Source organism: Podarcis tiliguerta (genome assembly GCF_965153285.1).
Source record: "Podarcis tiliguerta genome assembly, chromosome: 1".
Lineage (NCBI taxonomy): Eukaryota > Metazoa > Chordata > Lepidosauria > Squamata > Lacertidae > Podarcis > Podarcis tiliguerta.
Genome location: NC_139534.1, coordinates 37441125 through 37463642, shown reverse-complemented (window position 1 = coordinate 37463642; position 22518 = coordinate 37441125). Strand labels below are relative to the sequence as shown.

Below are 22518 nucleotides of genomic sequence, written 5' to 3'. Positions count from 1 at the left end.
CACTATGCTAAAATCCAGGTAATTCGAACAAACTAATGCACTAAGGCGTGTTTAAACTAATTTTTAAAAAGGAAGATTTTGGGCTACAAAGCACAAGTTATGTGTGTCAATAAAACTGGCTTCTTTTGCATTGATATTTCATTCCAAACCCTGTGTTTCATTTTTATTATCTTAGTGTGTGTGATCATGGGGAAAGGAGTAGATGAGCAACCTTTACGCAGGAAAATGGAAGACATAAGGAATAGACATGTGACCATGTAGAAAGAAGACAGATGCTCCACTGCATGAACAAAGGAGCTGTTTACATACCTGGCAAGTACTGTTTTAAAACAGATTTTCATGAACACAAGACACAAGTAAGAGATTTTGGGGGGACCAAATTCTACGCCTCCTTCCACAATCTGCATAAAATTCCAAGTGCACAGAATTGCAAAAGGAAAGCATATGTGTGCATGCTTATCTACACACACTCTGAGGAATTAATGCAATACTGTTATCTCTTTGGTAGGATGTGGAAGCTGTTTTGAAAGTGATACAAAACTGAAAGCATGACACTGAAGACAAATGATTTATGAACTGAGTAGGCTGTGGCCCTTCGACGAGAAGCTTACATACTTCCCAGTGGAGTTCAGCAAAACAGCAAAAAATCTTTTTGAGCTTGGCAGGCCATCTCTGTAATTTTGAGCTTGCTTTTTTTTACTCGTTCACTGTTTCACCTTGTTTTTCTTTTTTAAAGTTTCTTTATCCTTTTGATTGTATACCTTTGCCAAGTTGGAACCATGTAAAACTGTGAAGATGGTTTCAGAGCTTAGATGAGAAGCCACCTGTGTCGGACTCTTAGCTGGGAGGCACATGTAAAACTCTTCCTAGATAAGAGATAGCTTAGGAAAAGCTAGCTAACAGTTAACTTTTCTCCCTGGCAGCTTCTTTCCACTGGAATGTGTTCTTAAAATTGAGTTAACAACTATCAGGAGGATGGTTTTAAAAGCAAATAAATACCCAAATAAGAACCATAGGAACCGACCTACAAATGGTTGCCATCTTTCACTTTCACTCTTAATACACGCCACTTAACAGTTCCTCACTTCCAGCCCTAGAAGCTTTCATTACTGAAAACTTGATAACAGCACAATCTATCCTTCTTTGCTTGGACAGCCACTGAGTTGACCTGCACACCACCAAAGCACCTCACAGTGTGGCTATGGTTCATGGTATTTGTATTCCATCCATCTGCCAAGGCACTCAGTACTTCATAGAAGAAGCCTACAGGCCTGTGAAGTTGGGGAGGTGGACAAAGGTATACGTGAGAGATGGCTTGCCCAAAGCCATCCAGTATTCTCCCTAGCCAAGCTTGGATTTATGCCTGAATTTAACATACCCAAGCCCAACTCTCTAGCCACTATTCCAGCTTGGCTCTCCAGCATTAATGGGGTCAGAAATGTAGCACGCTAATAAAAAAAGCAATAGAAATTATAAATAAAACTTGTTATAGGAAATTAATTACTGGACTGGAAACGAAGAAGGGGAAGGGGAAGAAAGGGCTGGGGGTTGCAATGATTTCCTGTTAATAAATGAATTGCTGGATTTTGAGAGGGGAGAAATAGCTGAGGTGTTCACTGATTTTATTTGGCTAATAAATTAATTGGGGAGAAAAAGCTGGGGTGTGGAGTGCTTTTATTTTGGCAATAAATTAATTGCTGGAAATTAAGAAGGGAAGAAGCAGCTGGGGTGTGCAATGGTTTTTATTTTGGTAATAAGTCAATTCCTAGATACTTTGTGGTTAAAAGGGGTTCTGCTGTTAATACAACTGATGATCAGCATTTATAATTCTTCTTCATGAAATTCCAAATAGAATGGGACTTTTGACTGCATGCTTAATTTGCAGAGTTCCAAGGTGGGACCCAGTGCTCAAAAGGAAAATGAGCAGACAGTGTCATATTTTAAAAGGAGGGGGGGAATAGCTCGAGTTCAAGGCGTAAGTGAGAAAAATGCCACAGCATTTTGAAACTGTACCTGCAAATAGTGTTATTATAGTGTTATGACACAGCTTATGATTTGGACAGCAAATCACTGTTATCTTCCCTCACTGACAATTACAGAACTTTTGATATGACTCCGCACCAATGAGAGTAGCAAGAATCTAAGTGGACTCTAGGTTATTGATTACAATTAATTCAAATCTCCTATCTGCAAGGATCTTATACGCAGGCTCAACAGGGCATCACTGTGCTTGCTTTGTCAACTAGATCGCCACTGAACCTAATCCACTCACATTTTTTGCAAACTTTTTCAGTAATGCTGAAAAACACCTTTCCTTAGTTATGGTTGTTGGGATGGGGGTCTGTCCAAAGGCATTAGGCAAATCAGCTAAACAGAAGCTCCAGGTTCCTCTGAGTATCAGTTGCAGGTGACAAGCAGTGGAGGGTTATTTTTTGTCCATATCCTGCTGTGGCCTTCTCATAATCTGACTATCCATTATACTGGAAGACATATTTTATTCCAAGCACTGATTCCCTTAACAAGCACATCTTATGAGCCTTTTTCTTTCAAATTTTAACTCTTAACTCACAGGACACAGAAGAAACCTTAACAGCAGCAATTTTTCACCTTTCTAAATGAATGAATAAAAGTGCAACTAATTAAGGCCCGGAGAGGGTGAAAGGAAGTTAGGAAACAAGAGTAACTTCAGCTGCAAGCGGAAAGATGTTTGGATGTGAAGACACCCCAATGATGAACAAGAGAGGGGCAGACCTGGTTTCTCAGAAGTCAAGCCTCACCACCTCTCAGTCACCAGAATACTAGTTATACTTTCTTTATTTGCCCTTCCCCCTGTATAAATCCCTTGAGCCAATTAAAGGAATCCAAGTTCCACAAATTTAAAGGAACAGACACATACACAAATGGGTTCAGGTCTTTGATATCTAACATCCAATTGCTTATCTCAATTAAAACAAGAGCTGAAAGTTATTACACAACCCTATGCATATGTATTGGACATCCTGAAGTATTGAATGGGCCTTAGTTGTATGTGGGTATGCACAGGATTGCACTCCAATCTACAGAGTTTGGTATCAAATACTCCATTTTTTTGTTTTGTACACATAGCTTATATCTTGACACAGCAAGGCTGGCCTGATTCTGATATTGAAACTGCTACTTCACAAAGAGCGAAGCAACACAAATTTGGGCATCACCTACTTTCTCAGTTAGATGAAACTTCTTCCACATTATTCTTGCAGTTTCTATTATTCATTTCTTCACTGAATGACTAATGATTTCAGCCTCTGTATTTCAGATTTAGATATGGAAAACTGCTGATTAAAGGCTGGGGGGACTTTCCGCATAGTTATAAAGCCTACTTTCCAGGTGCAGGGGACTTTAAAACTGTACACATGGTGCTTGTGTACTGGAGAGAGCAAATATGATGCCATAAAGCAAGCCTACGTACAAAACTACTGTGATTGCATATGAAAACACTAATTCTACTAGCAGAGCAAAAAATAAAGAAAATGGTTCCACTAACAGCAGTATACAAGATATGAGTTCAAGTTCTACCTCTAGTTCCCACACTTGTGCGTCAACATTTACCCATTACCTGTTGACGTATTACTCAAATCAAAAAGGGAAAAAGCGATGATTTTCCTGTGCTGAAAAACACTGTTTGAAGTAATATAAAAACTACAGGTCTTGGTCACTCTCCCACACTCAAAGTCCATAACCTGGTCACAGAGGCCATGCTTTAGCTGCAGAAGGTCCCAGGTTCAAAGAGTGTGACCCGGTATAAGGCAACACCTTCAGTCCTATATGTGTTTTGATATTGGAAGTAGATCCTAGCCTTGTGCATCCCTTTCCTTGCCTCCTTGACTGTGCAAAGAAAGGATTATCCCCTCCCTGTGTTGTTTTACTGTTATATTTGTATTGTGAAACAACTGGTATAGCATAAAAGTGTTTTAAATATATAAATGACTGCACCAGCGGCACCAAGACTGAAACGGAGGACAGAAGGATCTGCCAGTTTTGCTTTTTTCAGTTTCTCATTTTCCCTAAGCTTACATTCAGCAATTTGCAAATAAAATTTGCAAATTTTTTCAGTTTCTCATTTTCCCTAAGCTTACATTCAGCAATTTGCAAATAAAATTTGGGGGTGGAGGGAATGCATGAAAATTCATCAGGATTTTAGTGCGGATATTTCCTAACACATTTTTATATGCAGTTTGACAAGTACATCTTTTTGCAAGCAGCTTTCTCTAATATAATGCATGTTTATGTGTTATTTTCACTAATGCATTCATTTTTATACACACTATATGCATTTTTGTAAACTGTGTTTGGTTGACAAACTGCATAGCAAAATTTGAATGATTGCAAATTTCAATGGAGAGTTGTGTTTTAGTTCTCATTGTTTCAGAAGGACAAATTTGATAGATTTGGCTTCCAATGAGATCTGAATTGAGTTTCTCCCCAGTTCCTAACTGAAACAAACATTACAGATGCTACCTTTTGTCTAACGCATACAAGTCCAAGAGAAGCAGCTACAGGTTGTTTACGTAGTCAGATTGTTAGCAGTGGTCACAGGGTTATATCCAATGCCACAAGCGGATTTCCACTCGTGTTCTGTGACTTCCCTTTCTTTCCTCTCTTCCTCCCTCTCCCCAAATCTGCTGGGGGGCATCCCCCTACTCTCCAGAGCAGATTTTGAGGACACACAAGGGACTACAAAAGATGAATGGGACATTCCTTTGCATACACAGGTGCTTATTGCACAAACAGTACTGCAGTGTTGGATAAAACACGTAGTTCAGACAATATGCAGAGGTACAGTAAGTAACTCCTTAAACATGCTAGCAGCTTCACCTGTGTTCAAAGTGGCCTCTGGTCTGTGCACTACCTGAGAAAATAAATGAAGTGTGTATCTTTCCTATCTATAAAGGTAAATATAGTAAAACTATTCTACGTGACGAGTTCTCGGTTTTCGTCATCTTTGACGATAGAGGTAAATTTCATATTCTCTCAGTCTGTCATTTTGAAACTTTATGACTAGGACAGAAAATTGCTCTTCTTCATTATGAAGAAAAAAAGTTACTAGTTCTTTACTTAGTTTTGTAACACAGTTAAGAACTATACCAAGAAACATAAATATGCAATCCCACAGTAGAAATTCAACTTACTTTATGATGACTTCTATGAAAACGTTTTTCTTTGGCACCCAGTGTTCTGTAAAAATATTTACAGAAACATTTTTTTCATTAACAGTATAGAAATACAAAGTCATACAGAAACTGATTGCCGAATAATTACACAAAATGTTAAGACTTCCACTGCAGTTACGTCTACATGAGATGCAACAAGCATTTCTCAACAAGATTAGAACCGTACAGTTGTTGATATTTACGTGCTCTGTTTCATCATGGCAATCCATTCTAAAATTATCAAAATGCCACAAGACATACTTTATCTACAGTGTATTATAGAAATTCAACACAGCAGCTGCTACCCCAAGTTTATTTATATGTACTTGAAACCTCGATGAAAGCTCAATGAAGATTGAAACCTATACACACTTAACTAGGTGCAGGATTCTAACCACATCAGTTGTGCTGGTCTATAACTAGGACTTTTAAAAATCCTGTTTAAAATGTATTATTAGAATCCTAGCAGTGAGTCTCCCTTCATCAAGCATTTGTGGGTTTTGATTTTTACAAGGAAACCAGCTAGTATTAAATACCAAAGAACAAGCTGGTCAGAACTTCAAGCTTAATAATAATAGTTTATCAAGGAAGGTATATACACAAGTTGCAAGAGCTAAAGGTAAAGGTACCCCTGCCCGTACAGGCCAGTCTTGACAGACTCTAGGGTTGTGCGCCCATCTCACTCAAAGAGGCCAAGGGCCAGCGCTGTCCGAAGACACTTCCGGGTCACGTGGCCAGCGTGACATCGCTGCTCTGGCGAGCCAGAGCCGCACACGGAAACGCCGTTTACCTTCCCGCTAGCACTTTCCAAATAACATTATTCAGCGCCCCGGTCTCTCTCTCTCTCTCTCTCTCTCTCTCTCTCTCTCACACACACACACACACACAGCGATTCACTTGCTTTATAGTTACAAAATACTTTTATATACAAAAAAATAATTTGTTGCTAGGTTTTGCTAATTTTTAATCTGTCGTTAGCATTCATCACACTTCCCTTTTATCACATTCCTCAAACATAATGGCAGGAAGAAAAAAGACCTTTCTCTCTGAACTCTGTCATAAATACAATCTGGGAGGCCAGGGTTCAAATGCCCTCTCAACCATGAAGCTCACTGGGTGATTTTGGGACAACCACACTCAACCCAACCTCCCCTCAGAGGTTTGTTGTGAAGATATACCGGGGGGGGGGGTAGAACCTTGACCTAAAAAGTTGTATATAAATGTAAGAAATAGATCATTGGGGGGGGGGTGATCTTTCTGTATGCCTTATCTCTGTAATAACATTGGGTGCCAACCAATACTTCCGCTCTACAATGTTAAGGGGCTGTCAGGAATGCAGCTTCAGCCACAGGTCAGGAAAAGGACTCGAGGTGCGAATTGCAATCAGCTTTGATTCACAAAAGTAAAAGCACAATGGAGTTTGTTGAAGGAATTTCTGGAACTGGCATTTGGAGTGGGAACATTGGATGCCACCCATTACTTTCTCTTTATCTCAATATCTCTATCAGGTCAATTTTAGACAGCTGTACACCACTGAGTTAATTTTCAATATTTCATATTGTCACACACCTGCTAACGCTGTGTGGTCCTGCATGATGTTTACTTAAATGGGGCATCTCTATGTGTGCAAAAAAATAAATAAAAAATGGATGCACAAATGGTAATAATTGAGCAGACTGGAAGTAAATAAATACAGTGCTAATGTCCCTGAACTGGACAACTTAAAACATAGAGCATGCATAGCACTCCTGTATGTCAATGGAACCCCCGGTTACAGCAGTAAAACTGACAGCATTTCATTTTCATTTAACACATTCAAAATTTGTTCAGTGATGAAAGGTTATTCAGAACAAGTCAGAATTTTTATTCAGAAAGATAGATTTTTGATGACCCACATCTGCTCTATTAACTTTTACATAAATTTCTTGCAGACACTGCTGAAATGAAATACTAATTTAAAATGTCAAGAACCCTCCCACCCAAACATCTAGAGAAAAGCACCCACATGTGCTATACAGCTGTTTTACTTTGAAATGGGGAAACCCAATGTTGCACCTCTTAAGAGGTGGGGGGGGGAGTTAAGTCAAGATTCTCCTATACCTCAACTAAACTGACATGTGGTATGACATTTGAGGCATGTGCTTTCAATATACGCCTTACAAATGGACTGTAAATGCTTTCTTTCTAGAGATGATGCAAACTGCAGGTACGAAAATGGAAACACTAACCTGTGTTCTAGTTTCAATCTTGAAAGTACTTGTAGAAGTTGCAACCACATGTTTCAAGATGATTCAGAAACTCCTTACCTTAGACACTTTAAAGCATTGTGTTGGATTCTGCTTGCACAAAGGCAGCATTTTCAAATTTCCAAAAAGCTCATTTGAACAAGATTTTAAATCAACAGATTTTGAACTATTTAAGTAGGGTAAACTATGGAGCAGGGGGGCAGCAAACTATTTAGCTTTCATCTTTAAGTTAATACGTCATCAGCTCACTGCCTTGCTAACAGCAAAGAGATAGGATATGCTTAACAAATTTCATCTACAAGGAACAGAACCTGATATGAGATTTTATTCATAAGGGGAAGCACTGAAGTCAGGCAGCAGCAAGCTGTACCACAGAACGGTGGAATGCCAGGCTTACCAAATTCATGGCCTCTGATCTACATAAAATTTTGATTTTTACTTATCAGTCCTAAATCCAGAGCATGGAAGTTGTTCTTCCATTCACAATAGTGGGGAAATTGTGTCAACTTGTGCCTTTATTGGCAGCCCTCCCACGCTCTGTCTAACATCACACCCAAATGTCCTCCAACCCCAGGAACAGATTCTCAGAGGTACAGGGGCTATGGAAAGATGGGAGGACGAAGAAAGCCCTGTTGTGTGAACTTTTCACTCTGCTTCATTCATAAAAATAAAGTTAGGATAAAGTTTAAAACATACGTACTAAGTTCAGGTATATTGATTGTTTCAGGATTCAGCTAGACAGAAACACACCCATACAAATGCTGTTCATTAGATTAACATAAGCAGTTCCGCCGCACTGCATCCGTTCAGAGCAACTCCTCTGCACACCATCCTTATAAATAAGGTCAGTTATAGACATGATGATATGAGATTTTATTCATAAGGGGAAGCACTGAAGTCAGGCAGCAGCAAGCTGTACCACAGAACGGTGGAATGCCAGACTTACCAAATTCATGGCTTCTGATCTATATAAAAAAGGAGCACTGTACCTCTTTAAAAAAAAGTTGCTCATAATTTAACTACATATTTCACGGTCAAGAAACTGGGACTCTTCGTCCATATCTTCCATTTCTTTCTCTGGCTACATCAGCACGTAAGTTTTCAGCACCTGATTAAGTGACAGGTTTGGAGCGTTTTCAGCTACAATCGCACACAGGCTTTTGCTTCAGTCCAGAGTGCTGTAACAAGATCAACCTGAGCAGCAGGTGAGCTGCCTCAGGCAGTAACCAGCATAGAAACTACAGAAAATGCATATTCAAAACATTCTGAGTTCTGTACAAATGCAAAAGATAATCTGAATACATTCGATTTAGAATATTCGCTAACAGCTGCTGGGTGCTGCCATGCATTTTAGAATTGTAGAATCGCAGAGTTGGAAGGAACCCCAAGGGTCATCCAGTCCAACCCCCAGCAATGCAGGTATCTAAACTAAAGCATCCATGACAGGTGGCCATCCAACCTCTGCTTAAGAACCTCCAAGGAAGGACTATTATCTACTGACAGGAAAAGATAAAGGGTGCAGCATTACCCATGCTTTCCCAGTTTTAGTTTTTGTTTAATTTTAGTCTTTGGCTTTTTGTTGTAGCTAGTTGGCTGAGGGAGTTGCTTGTTGCTTTTGGAGTCCCCTGCTCCCCAACCTAAATAGGATTGATTGTTGTGTTTAAGAACACTTCCGTCCACTTCCATTTCGACAACATCCCAAACTGCTAACAAAGGAACTGTCAAGAATGTATTATTTTTACCCCGCAAGTACAATAAAACAGTCATAAAAATAACTTGACACAGCAGACAAAAATCAAATTAAGATCAGCAGAACAGAATCAAAATTAAAAACAGCAGAGCAGGCTATAGATAGATAGGCAGGCAGATAGATACAAATGCAAAAAGTGATTTCCTCTACCTCAGGCATCCCCAACCTGCGGCCCTCCAGATGTTTTGGCCTACAACTCCCATGATCCCTAGCTAACAGGACCAGTGGTCAGAGATTATGGGACTTGTAGTCCAAAACATCTGGAGGGCTGAAGGTTGGGGATGCCTGCCCTACCTCATCTCAAATGTCCCACAAAATGGTAAGCTTTCCCTTTGCTGGAAACCAAGGATTGAAGGGCCCAGGCAAATATCCAAATGGACAAAGTTCATCTAAGTGGACCTCTCATATACAGTCTGGATTATCTTTAGCATAAGATTTCTCTATTTATTTATTTATTTATTTATGCAAATCACTATCAATTCCCATGTTACTCCAATGGCACCATTTTTCCCAACACTTTCTGCCATGTTCAAGGAATGAAACTTTATGTGTACGAATTATCCACCAATGAGGTGGATAATCGTGTCAATAACTTTGTTTAAGCACAACATTAAAACACAGTTAAATTTCATGCTGGGTGTATTTACTGAATTGGATTACTGCAAGGCAAACATTCGGACAAACGACAACACCTGCAGTTGGGGTTTTTTTAAAATCATCATCAAGCTTTCCTTGAGAAATGCTGCCTTCCATAGGTGTCCATACGTAGTCAAAACTACTTCTGAAAATCAAAAATTTAAAGGTAGCTGAAAATTTGGTATAAGAATACTGCTGGGAACTGCAAGGAGAAATACCATACAAATGTTAGCAGTATCGTCCACTGGCAGCTCTCTTGTGCCTAACTTTGAAACTGTTTTTGTTTTATTTGGGGAAGGTCTGGAACATCATCCTTTGGAGATTTGGGGGTGGGAGGATGCAACTTGTGTTAGGGAGAAAGAAAAGTGTATGAAGCATATGCATGTGTGTTCCAGAAGAAACAATTACAGTGGTACCTCAGGTTAAGTACTTAATTCGTTCCGGAGGTCCGTACTTAACCTGAAACTGTTCTTAACCTGAAGCACCACTTTAGCTAATGGGGCCTCCCACTGTTGCCATGCCGCCATAGCATGATTTCTGTTTTCATCCTGAAGCAAAGTTCTTAACCTGAAGCACTATTTCTGGGTTAGCGGAGTCTGTAACCTGAAGCGTATGTAACCCGAGGTACCACTGTACTTGAACATTACTAATTGGCAATATAACATTTCCTAGATAGCATTTAGGCCATTAAAATATTCAATAGTTATTAGTAATCTGGAAATCATATTTTGATCATTAAAAACAGCAGACCTGTATATTTATTTATTAAGCTCCATTGCCGACTGACGTCTCTTGCTTCATTTCCGAAACCCAGAAGCTTATGCATTGTTCAAGAAACTGACATTGCCAGCAAAAGGCTGTGGCTTTCACATATGTGCCGTTCTGGACATGTGCATCTGCCTCAAAGCCAGAAGGAGAAATGGTAACTGAGCATGCAAAAGCAAATCACTCTTTTTGCCAGGGCATTCTTGCAAAATCTGCTAGAATGTATTGTAATCCACTGTTGAACCGCAGCGGTGGTTGCTTGTCAGCAATTCTAGGGTGACAATCTTAAGAAAAAGTAGTAACGAATGCAGGGCAATATACCCTGGGCTCCTCGGGGAGGAAGGGCAGGACAGAAATTTAACAATAAATTAATACTCAAAATTTCCCTCTCTAGATCCTATGTGTTCCTATCCAAACACATCCATCAGGGTGGGTCACTAGAAGAAAACAAGACCCCTATTCCCTTCACAGAAATAACATCAAAGTACTATACAGGTCTTACAAGGAACAATCCTGTTGATCACGGCCATACATATCAAAGTCAATTCTGGCATTCCCTCTCTTAGCAGCAGAGGAAGAAACAGGTTAGCTCCAACCATGGCATTATCCCCTAGCCCAGCCATTTAGTTTCTCCATAGAAACTGAGGAGTGACATTCACTTCCTAGGGCATCAATCTTCCTAAAGTGCTGGGGTTCCCAACATGGCACAGACATCTCTATGGCCAAGATTGAAGCCCACCAGACAGGGTGATGTACAAAAAAGTTGCTTGATGCTTAGCCTGGAATATGTCGCTCAACAAGGCGTTTTGATTCTGATTCATTAACAGGTGACCAAATTAGCCCACTTCCTGTTTCATATATCACAATGGTGGGGAACCTGTGGTCCCCATATATTTTGGGGGCAATTTCCATCAGTCTCAGCCAACATAGTCAGTGCTACAGATAACGGAAGTTGTGGTCCAACATTTGGAGGCTCACAGATTCCTCCCTGCTGACATACCACAACAAGCACCACACTTAGGCCTCTTGAAAATAGTTATTAACACGTTTTTCAAAATGCAAAACTCATTTCAACATTGGAATTTGACCCTCTATAGCAGTTCCACAATACAATGGTACCTCAGGTTAAGTACTTAATTCATTCTGGAGGTCCGTACTTAACCTGAAACTGTTCTTAACCTGAAGCACCACTTTAGCTAATGGGGCCTCCCGCTGCTGCCGTGCCGCCAGAGCATGATTTCTGTTCTCATCCTGAAGCAAAGTTCTTAACCTGAAGCACTATTTCTGGGTTAGCGGAGTCTGTAACCTGAAGTGTATGTAACCTGAAGCGTATGTAACCTGAGGTACCACTGTACCTCAAACAAATCAATACAGCGATTCTTAATATTAAGCACTGGCTGAGCAAATATGACGATCCGCCTTGTTTATAGGGTCAAATTTATATCAAAAACCATATATATTATTCCAAAAAAGATCAGGAGTCAGACTCTGGAGTCGAATTAATGTTAAAGATCAAAAACAGAGAAAAACTAAAAATGTGTGTGTGTGTTCAAAAGTTCAAAAATTTTAACTCAAGGGTGCTTCAAGCTGCAGCTGCAACAGGCTTGCAGTCTTCAACCGGCGTCCAAGCGAGGCAGGGAGAGAAGGCCACTTGCGTGTAGGACCAAATTCCCACAGCGTCTGGCCGGCACTCTGCCCTCCCAGGCCCACAGCAAGTCACGCCCAGTTCTCTGGAGGGACCACCAGAGCTACAGAGCAGCAAAAGTTGCTTCTGTTGTTGCTGTTGACACACGGCCCAATTCTTTAAAATTGCAACAGTTCTATAATGGAGGTCTCTCTTGACAAAGCCCCAACTTCAGGCCAGCTGAATGCCTCAATGGTGCCTCAGAAATCCTGCAGCCCTAATCCCTTTAGCAACAAAGATCTGTTACTTTGCTTAGCATGAAGCAGGCCTCAGAGGCCTGTGTGTGGTGTGTGTGCCTTGGCCTGTAAGCCAAAAGTCTCCTGTTTACATTTTCCCTATTCCTTTTTTTAAAATGTTGTTTTGAGAGGAGCTACAAAGGGATAGCTTTGTCCACAAGGAACAAGGGAGCTTGGGAAGTCTCTCCTTCTCCATCTGCCTACTTCGTTGAAATCAGGATGCAATATTTCTGACATAGAATAGACCTGCCGTACAAGCCACTCTTCTCTCAGATGGCCATTCTCTCCATCATCAGCCATATTTATAGATCAGCTGGGTGCAAATGGACTGATGCTCTCATGCACATGAGAGGGCTTTTGATCCAGTGGGTGCCTCTGCTAATGGAAGGAGGGAAGGAATTTTTGCCAATTTCCCTTCTTCCCCCCAAAAAACCTCAGCTCTAGAGAGCTGGGAGACAGGATAGAACGTGGACTAGGTAGCTACAGGAGGAAAGGTGAATCAGCAAAGCAAATTCCTTTTCTCTTCCTATAGCAAGAGGCACCCACTGTCTCAAAAGCCCTTCAGTGAGTGCAAAGGCACCAACAGAATCCCATGCACTGGCACAAAGACTCCCCTGTGCACTTGTTGTGAATTATTATTGTTACATTTTGAATTGTTATCCTATTGTTTTAATGCGAGCCATCCTAGGAATGGAAACCTTGAAGGGCAGTGTATAAATAAATTCACTTAATAAATAACAAAGAAATAACAAATAAGAGATAACAAAAAGGAACCTACACTACATGCCTCACTTTGTGATCGCACGATAGATCCTACTAAAAACAAGAAACTGGCATCGTTTAAACATTAAATAGGATCACTTTTTGAAAGGTTATGAATTACTTATTTTAAATAATCAAGGAGGGTTAGAAAGAGATTCACAGTAACACAAACCCCACAATAAATAAAGGTATTAAAAAAAATATAGCTCGCTCCCCCAATCAGAGCAGAGTTAACTGCATACACAGTATGATCACCAATTTATTATGCAGAATTCTTTAAAAGCCAGAAAGTAATAAGTTACATGTTTCCGTTAAAAACGTTTGGACCTAATTTCAAAGAGGAACTTTGACATATTCAGGCAGTGTTCCTAAATAAACTCAACAAGGCTTACTTCTACGTAAATGTGTTTAGGATCATTCAGTTAGCCAACAGTTAGTAACTCAATTTGATTAGATTGGGCAGTCTTGAACAATGGAGCAGCCAGAGAATTCCTTCATTTCTTGAGGTAGGAAATAAACCTAGTGTTACTGCTAACATTTCAAGCCCACATTTGGAAACAGCAGCTATAAAGGCATTATCAAAATACCTTCAGTTTAAACAGCTAAGACAATATGACTCCCTGGCCTTAAAAGATACACAATTTATGGTAATTATAAAATATAGGATTTACTTATATGAAAGGCAAAGCAATGCCCATTGCAGAATAAAAAATTGCAAGGTCTAACATCAGTTGGTGCATGAAATGCAATAGTTTCTGAATGAAATGTTCTGTATGGTTCCATTCCAAATAACACCTTTTCTTTCCTACAGCTCTTTCCATATCTCCCTTCTAAACAGAGGTCTCTGGTTTCCCATTTTAATCCAGCTATGTGAAGATTGACAGAAACAACTCAGTAAAGATGAGAAAGGTTCTAATAGGAAAGTTTGAAGGAATCAGCCCTTTGTTTCTAAGGCCATGAAATTGAGATGGCAATTATTGAACTTGTCTGGAAGTGAGGGCTTCCTACCCACAAACATCCTTTCATAAAATCATAGAATTATAGCGTTGGAAGGTACCCTGAGGATCATCTAGTCAACCCCCTTGCAATGCAGGAATATGCAGCTGCCCCATACGGGGATCAAACATGCAACCTTGGCATTATCAGCATCACCCTCTAACCATTAGAGCTATCTGGGCCGACCCAAACCTACAGCTCCCAATATTCCCAGTCAGTCTCCTATCCAAGTACCAACCAGGCCTAAGTCTGCTTAGCTCCTGAGATCAGGAAGGAAGTGGCACACTCATAACACATTATTCCTACAGCTGCTAAGATTGCAGCAGTCCTTATAGGAGATTCAATAATCAACAGAAGTTTCAGGAATTGCAGAAGTGGACAAAAGTGAAACCCCAAGAAAAATTAGTAGTACCACCATATGCTCAAGCCAATCCTAAGTAAGTCGAGTTTCACTCTGGTGCTTAAAATGGGTTATGCTTTCACCACTTAATCACGTATTTGTAATCAGGTAAAGACAGCTGGTTAAAATTTAACAAGAACATCTGGAAACGACATGAAGTATATGCATCCCTTCCTTGCTTGATGCAGGATTCTTGGCATCTTTGCCAATCTTTCCGAACTAATAAATATTACGTCTAAGCAAGCAGTGCTTATATGGAGATTTGATGCTAGCTGGGCAACAGGGCAGGAGGAAGCGGACAGCTTCCCTGCAGGATATACCCAGCAGACTGCCATCATGATCAAACAGTTAGGTGTGAATGGTTCCCATAGACATTGCAAAGCAAAGGCAGCATCAATCTGGAAGCTAAACATGTAGTTCTATACAGGAATTTTTTTAAAAAAAGGAAAACTATAGTTCAATTTGAAACTCATGAACATAAATATGCAGACATGTTTTTCCCCCATATAAACTCCATATCATAACGCTATCCTTAAAGTCAAATAGGATCACTTTCTGGGGGGGAAACTGTGTGGTCGCAGCCTGAAATTTTTATGTTAGAACTTGTATATTGCTCTTTCATAGCAAGTACACAAAACAAGGTGCAATAAAACAATTAACTGATTCTGTGTACAATTCATACTACTACCTTGGACAGAGGCGCCATCAAATAATACTGAGGGGGCGTGATGCGATGTCCTGACGTCGCTCCACGCCCGGCTCTACGTTTGGCCTCAACAATGCGGGGGTCAGCTCCCTCAAAAAAAAGATTGAGGGGGTCCGAAGAACCTTGGCACCCTGGAGCTGGTGCCTATGACCTTGGACCTTCATCATCTCATTCTGCTTCACATATAGACCAGGGGGAGATATTAAGAACTACTGCATACAAAATGGCTGCCAAGTGGAGGACACTGTAAACTGATGCCTGTGGTGGAGTTATGTCCATGCTGGCATTACTATGTGCCACACAGACTGGAAAATATTATTTTCGTCAGCTTAAAGATAGTTTTGAAGATTGGTAGTAGCCCCTATGTTGATACGGCCACCTTGGAAAACCCTGTAAAGCAGTATCTGTGTGACATCATGCCCACCCCAGCAACAACTTCATTATTCAGTTAAATAAGTAGAGATTAGCCATAGTCAAATCAGAGATCCACAAGTGCAAGTAGCAGAATCAGTTTTACGAACATTAGCAAAATATAAAGCAAGAAGAGGAAAGCAGGATTATTGGGTGTTTAGATATCCTTTGATCTGTTAAGAAGGAATACTCAAGAGAACAAGTTTCCTAAATCTACAAAGAAACAATGAAAGCACTAGCTGTAAATAAACTCAGTGTTGACACTCAAAGAATTTGATAATGTAACAATCTGCATAAAGCCTGCATTTTCAAAAATTATTATCTAAACAGAGTCCTAGTCCATTGACCAAAAGATATCAAAATTATCCCTTTATTACAAGCGATCCTAGAATCCCCCTTGAGGCTAGGGCTATCAGAAAATATTTAGCTTGTTTCCAAGCTAATATTTTTCTTACTCCTTTCATTATGAAATTGTAACACATTTTCAATAACTTTTAGCTTTGCTAAACACAACCGCAAGTAATTTCCCAGAACTCTTGAAAAACCTGACATGTGAAATGATTCTCTCGTCAACTTGTGCATTATTAAGCTGAAAGGAGGCATGTAAGATCATTTGATCATTGAAAGCAATGGAAAAACATTGGGAGCTTCAGGACAGATGGACGAACTTCAGGTCATATAAAACATTACCAAAGCTATATTTGAAGAAAGATGTGAAAGTGCCCTGGGTAAGACTACTCTGCGTTGCTAAGGAACACTGAAAATGGATGAAATAACTTGTCTCAGTTAAACAGAGCAAACTCCAACCATTTCTTGTTTATTTCTGCAATGTTTTCTCCTACTGATTATTCATTTTAACAAGTATACAAAAGATAATCCCTCATTAAACCATTTAGACAGGGAAGAAAAGATGAACACCATGCAAGTGCTTAAAAATAGCCAAGTTAAGGAATAAACATTCTTCTGGGAACGGGGGACGACTCAACCACCATTTTGTTAAAAATACAAAAGATGCTGGCATTCACAAAGGACTGTGAGGATTTTGGTTAACTACTAGAAAACGCCAAAATATACGTAGCAGTAAATGTAATATACACATTACAATAACGATGGTATCAGCTCCATGCCTGACTAGAGAATTTGGCATTAAAAAAAATCAATCATGGCATAAAGAACTATTCATGCCATGGGTCATATAATATGGCATATACTCTCTTCTTTTCTACATGAAGATTAGTCTGAAACATTAAACTATAACATGGGAAGTGGCCTTTGGAAACTTGAAATGGAACACCCTTTGGAATTTTTTTTGTGATTTAAAATCCATCACTGCCGGTTTCATTAACAGAAAGTCTAGATTTTCAACTGGTAAATCAAGCAGATCACTGCCCTCACGTGAAGCATCCCCAACAGTACCAATGCCCCTTGACATTTTTTCTTGATGACACTGCCAGGACACTGTGCCAACATAGCCTAAAAGTGGTGAGAATAAATAAGTAAATAAGAGTGGAATGCAGAAAGTCCGTTTTATTTTCGATTAGGCAATCCTTTTTTATTTTTTACTCAAAACAAACCTAGCAGCTAAAAACACTCAAAATCAGGCCAAACAAACAAACAAGCAAATTCCTGCTTTTCTGTCTTTTTTCCAAACGTGGATTATAACTGGATTTTGATAAAAACAGCTGCCCATTTCATCTCCCTTGCTGCAAATCATCAGCAGGAAAGTGACGTAAATGGCATGAAAGTCATTGGGAATGTAGCTAATACGAACAAACAAAGAAAAAGCTACAATAACAATAATACTGACCAACTTTGGCTACTAAAAGCAGCAGAACTTCGTGTTTTAGTGGATACAATTTTAACATTTAACTAGTTAAAAGTTCTAACAACATAAAGAAAGAAAGAGAAATGCACAGACATACAGCCAAAGCCTACGCCTGTTTACTCGGAAGCAAGGCTCACAAAATTCAATGGGATTTACTCTTTAGTAAGTGCACACAGGATTTCAGCCAAAGCCTCTTAATGGAGCATCATATGAAGTTACATTAAGAGGCTTTGGCTGAAATCCTGTGTTCACTTGCTAAGGAGTAAACTTCATATGAACATAACCTTCAATAGAAGTTTGGACTGTTTGTTCCAAGGAAAACACAATATGATTTCTCTGTGGAATTAACACACATTCAGAACACTGTGATGTCAGTTCTACCTTAACTTCCAACTGTCCTGTTCTAGCCAGAATAGTGTCAATTTGCAAATTCCGGTCCCAAGGAAATTTCCACCCTACAATCCTCCATTTTTTTAAAAAAGCAACTATATTTTATTCCTGCCTGTTAGTAAACACTTAAAGCCTAGAAAGTCAGGATCGCGACAAATCTGCCTGTCAAAAGTTGTATCTAGATCTCTGTAATCTTCATATTATTTCCTTATGACAGCTCTAAAAAACAATTTTAGAGGGTCACATAAACAACACTGAAGCAAAGAAAGAAACTCAACATAAAACATTAAGTTCAAATGCTGTGCTCATTCCCAACCACCCCATACAAAAAAACCAAAAAAAACCACAACCAGATGCTTTTACTATTGGCTGGTTCCAGGCCGCTGAAATTAAGGGAAGGAGAAGACCAGGAACAGAACAGAGAAGGAGAAGCAGGCTAATGCTGATGGAAAGCCAAATGGAGAAGGAGCAGAGGCAAGGAAAGAGCTTGGTTCATCCTTTTACCCACTCCTCTAATTTACTGCTAGACTGCATCAATAAATTAGCATCAGAGGGATACAGGGGTCAACATGGCCTTGAGACAAGGTGCCCAAGGCAGCATCTCCGTTTGTAGGGCAAAAGGTATATTTCGTATCCTGCTTCCTTCTAGTATAAAAGAATCTATCTAGCTGCAAACAGGTAGGTTTTTAATTATTAAAGCAAGAAATCAGTATGTGTTTTTATGACATATACTGATTGCAAAATATGAATATTGATCTAAACCAATAAAAGGGACAATTCATTTGGTTTTAGTTTTTTAATACTCATAAGGCCATCCGATAGCCATGTTCTCAGGGCAGCTTATAGAAAAGCTCAACCATCAACTCTGGGTACACTTGGCAAATAGGTTTGCCCTGAAGAAGGGATTTACAGCCTCAAATACACCGAAACATTGAACACTTTGTTCAATAAATCTGTGATGAAGATTGACAAACATACCAGTCTTAAAAACATCAGTGCTTGCCTGTCTGCCTGCTGCACTAAAGAAGCATCAACGTTTGCAATACTGTACAAGATGGCATGTCCTATCCCTGGTAGTAGTACCCTGGAGACTACTGTGACCTCCTAAAATATTGTGCATTGTTTTAACATTTTTTAAGGATATTTTTAAGCACAAACTATTAAGGAATCAAGGGCAGACACATGTAAATTGGCTGCCAAGGTCACACAATCTCAAAGTGAGTGAATGATTATATTTCTTAACCATCCTAAACAACTCCATTACAAATGTGTCCAGTCCAGTTCTGAGAACACCAAGCATTCAAATAGTCTCCTAATTTGCAATTTTTGCAGTTAAACATCTAACACGGCCATCTGTTTTACAAGGCGCCTGTAGATTAAATTTTAAAAGAAAGCTAATAGTTTTATGCAGAAGTGAGACTAATTTTTAAAGCATTGCCAGCAACAATGATCAGGGCCATGTAACCCTGCAACTATAAATCATATCCAAAAACAAAAGGAATTTATGACAACAGAAGCATTTTGTTCCTTTAAGGGGAGGAGGGAGGTTAAGTGCAAGATCAAGACAGGAAATTGTTCTTGTTAAGCTGAAAGATCATGTAATTGTTTATTTGGGAAAACTCTGATTTACCTTAAACTATGCGCAAGGTTGGAATGAGAAGGTCACTGTGTATTAAATTGCAGTCCAGTAGACAACCAAGGTCAAAGGCAAATTTTCTGAAAGTTTATATTAGAAAGACCTCAAGCTTTTGTATTCACAAAATATGGCCAAGATTTCCCCTTGGGGCACCCAACTCCACAGCATATAAACCATATATAACAAACCCTGCAAGCCACAGAGAGTGTTGAAGGATATTAATTTAGAGATTTTTACATGTTGTTGGGTCAAAACAGCAAAGCAAGGTTGCTTTAAATCTTCCGATAAAGTCCTTGGTGGGGTCCAAACAGTGTACTGGACTTTGACCTGGAAAACTGTGTTGATGGGCCAAGTTCAGACACTTTCTGGGTGGCCTTGAGCAAATCACTGCCTCAAAAACTCCGCTTCCCTAGGAAAAACAAAACAAAACAATGATCTCCCTTATGGCATTTGTTAGAAGAAGACAAAAGGTGGAGTTCTACAAGTTTTCACCCTCTGGAAGCAGTTCATTGCCTCCAAATTACATCAGTGTGTTAATGTAAAGCTTCAGAAAGCAGAGGATCCCGAACTAAAAGATCTGTATCTCCCTTTCCTAGCTTACAACTTTGTACAAAGTTATATATACATTATGTATATATAATCTCTTTTTTTCAGACTAGCAGTCAGGAGATGCAATGTTGTAAAATGTGAAGCAATCCGTGTCAGTCTGTTGGATATTCACACATTTATTTTTATTTTCACATCTCATCCACAGCAATATGGTTAAGGTGTATATTTAAGACATTTACTTTTGAGACATATCTACCAAGGCAACACTAAAAGTTCTGTACTTATTGCAGTAAGGCTGCGTTATAATCAGTACTAAATGCATTCACAGTCTTATTGTGGTTTCTGGAGGCCTCCATGTTAAGAATCTAGAAACCAAAGTATGAACCAACTTCTCAATGTGAAATTCATTTGAAGTATCAGAAAGCACTGCACTGGCAATGCCACAGGTTCCTGGCAGTCCTAAACTCAGGTTTAAATGAGATATGCTATCTTGGAAAACACGTGGTTTCAACCTAGAGCAAATTGGAGGAGAGGCTTAAACTACACCTATCAATTCTCCTTTGCAAATACCCCTCTGAGCTGGTTTCCTCCAACGTATCTTAACATTCAGGTGTGGAGCCCACTAGGGAAATACACAACCAATGTCCTCTGCAAATGTCTCCACAGCTCTGCATTAGCAAGATGTCCCATTCCTGGACAAATATTGGGAACCTTGAGACGAAGTGATCATCATGTCCTCTTGGATGTCATGATACAGAGGAAAGGGAAAGGAGAGTGTAGTCAGACATGCACTCTGGACTTTAAGAAGGCAGATTTCAAAAAGCTGAAGGAACTACTAGGTGAGATCCATTGGTCAGAAATATGTGAAGAGAAGGGAGTCCAAGATGGATAAGAGTTTCTTAAAGGTGAAATATTGAAGGCCCCAAACCAGAAAATTCCAACAAGAAAGAAAAGTAGGAGGCATCTAAGCAAACTGGTGTGGAGCTTACAGATGAGTTGAGATTAAGAAGGGCGTGTATAAATATATATATATATATGGAAGAAAGTGGAAATCACAAAGGAAAAGGTTGCAAGAGTAACCAACAGTTGCAGGGAGAAGGTCAAGCATCCCAAAGCTCAGAATGAACTCAGGCTTGAAAGAGAGGTTAAAAATAATTTTTAAAGGTTTCTTCAGCTATGTCTGAAGCAAAAGGAAGAACAAGCAAGTAGTAGGTCCTCTGCATGGAGAAGACAGAGGAATGCTATTGGATGACAGAGAGAAAGTGGAACTGCTCAGCATCTGCTTTGTCTCTGTCCTCATCCAAAACGAAAGCAGTGGCCAACCTCGTGAAAACACAATAAATGATGCAAGGAGGGAGCTACAGCCCAAGGTGGGGAAAGAAGTGATAAGAGAACACCAAGCTACTTTAAAGGAATTCAAATCTCCAAGACCCCTGATGGCATGCACCTAAGGGTACTAAAAGGGCTTACAAATGAGCTTGATCAGCTGGCAGAGCATGAGCCTCTTAATCACAGGGTCGTGGGTTCAAGTCTCAAATTAGGCAAAAGATTCCTGCATTGCAGGGGGTTGGACTAGATGACCCTTGGGATCCCTTCCAACTCTACAATTCTATGAATCCTCCCTTGCAACTTCAATTCTGTCGCTCCCATTCTGAATAACTACTTTAATATTAGGTGTAGTAACCCACCACGTAACCAATCTTATGCATCTATTTACACCAATCTTGTCCATATTAAACATCTCAAATCAGGCTGCTAGTATTAGGACATTAGGACATGTGTCGTATTTGATTTTGCATGCATATGCAAACGAATTACATTTCACTAGATAAGATGCAACACAAAATTAAAACATTTAATTCACCACATTTTAAATGAAATCTTCACCCAAGGTAAATTTCCTAGTTCCTTTCTGTCTCATTTATGTATGTCTATTACAAATTAGAGGTAAAGGTAAAGGGACCCCTGACCATTAAGTTCAGTCGTGACCGACTCTGGGGTTGCGGCGCTCATCTCGCTTTATTGGCCGAGGGAGCCGGTGTACAGCTACCAGGTCATGTGGCCAGCATGACTAAGCCGCTTCTGGCGAACCAGAGCAGCACACGGAAACGCTGTTTACCTTCCCGCCAGAGCGGTACCTATTTATCTACTTGCACTCTGGCGTGCTTTCGAACTGCTAGGTTGGCAGGAGCAGGGACTGAGCAACAGGAGCTCACCCCGTCGCGGGGATTCGAACCGCCGACCTTCCGATCAGCAAGTCCTAGGCTCTGTGGTTTAACCCACAGCGCAACCCGCGTCCCATTTATTACAAATTATACTTCAAGGCAAATAAATCCA

General features: G+C 39.9%; 1 protein-coding gene across 5 annotated transcripts in view; it reads right to left on the bottom strand.

Moving 5' to 3' along the window:
* Positions 1-22518, bottom strand: part of GTDC1 (glycosyltransferase like domain containing 1) — a 199273-nt gene that overhangs the window by 168427 nt on the left and 8328 nt on the right. For 3 of the 5 annotated variants that reach the window (XM_083411100.1, XM_083411096.1, XM_083411101.1), the window contains exon 2: positions 5169-5214. The exons of 1 other annotated variant lie outside the window; for it this stretch is intronic. The gene's annotated coding sequence lies outside the window, so the exon portion shown is untranslated. Of the gene's footprint in view, positions 1-5168; positions 5215-15352; positions 15729-22518 lie in introns of those variants that run through there. One more of the 5 variants, XM_083411097.1, reaches the window with a different exon arrangement.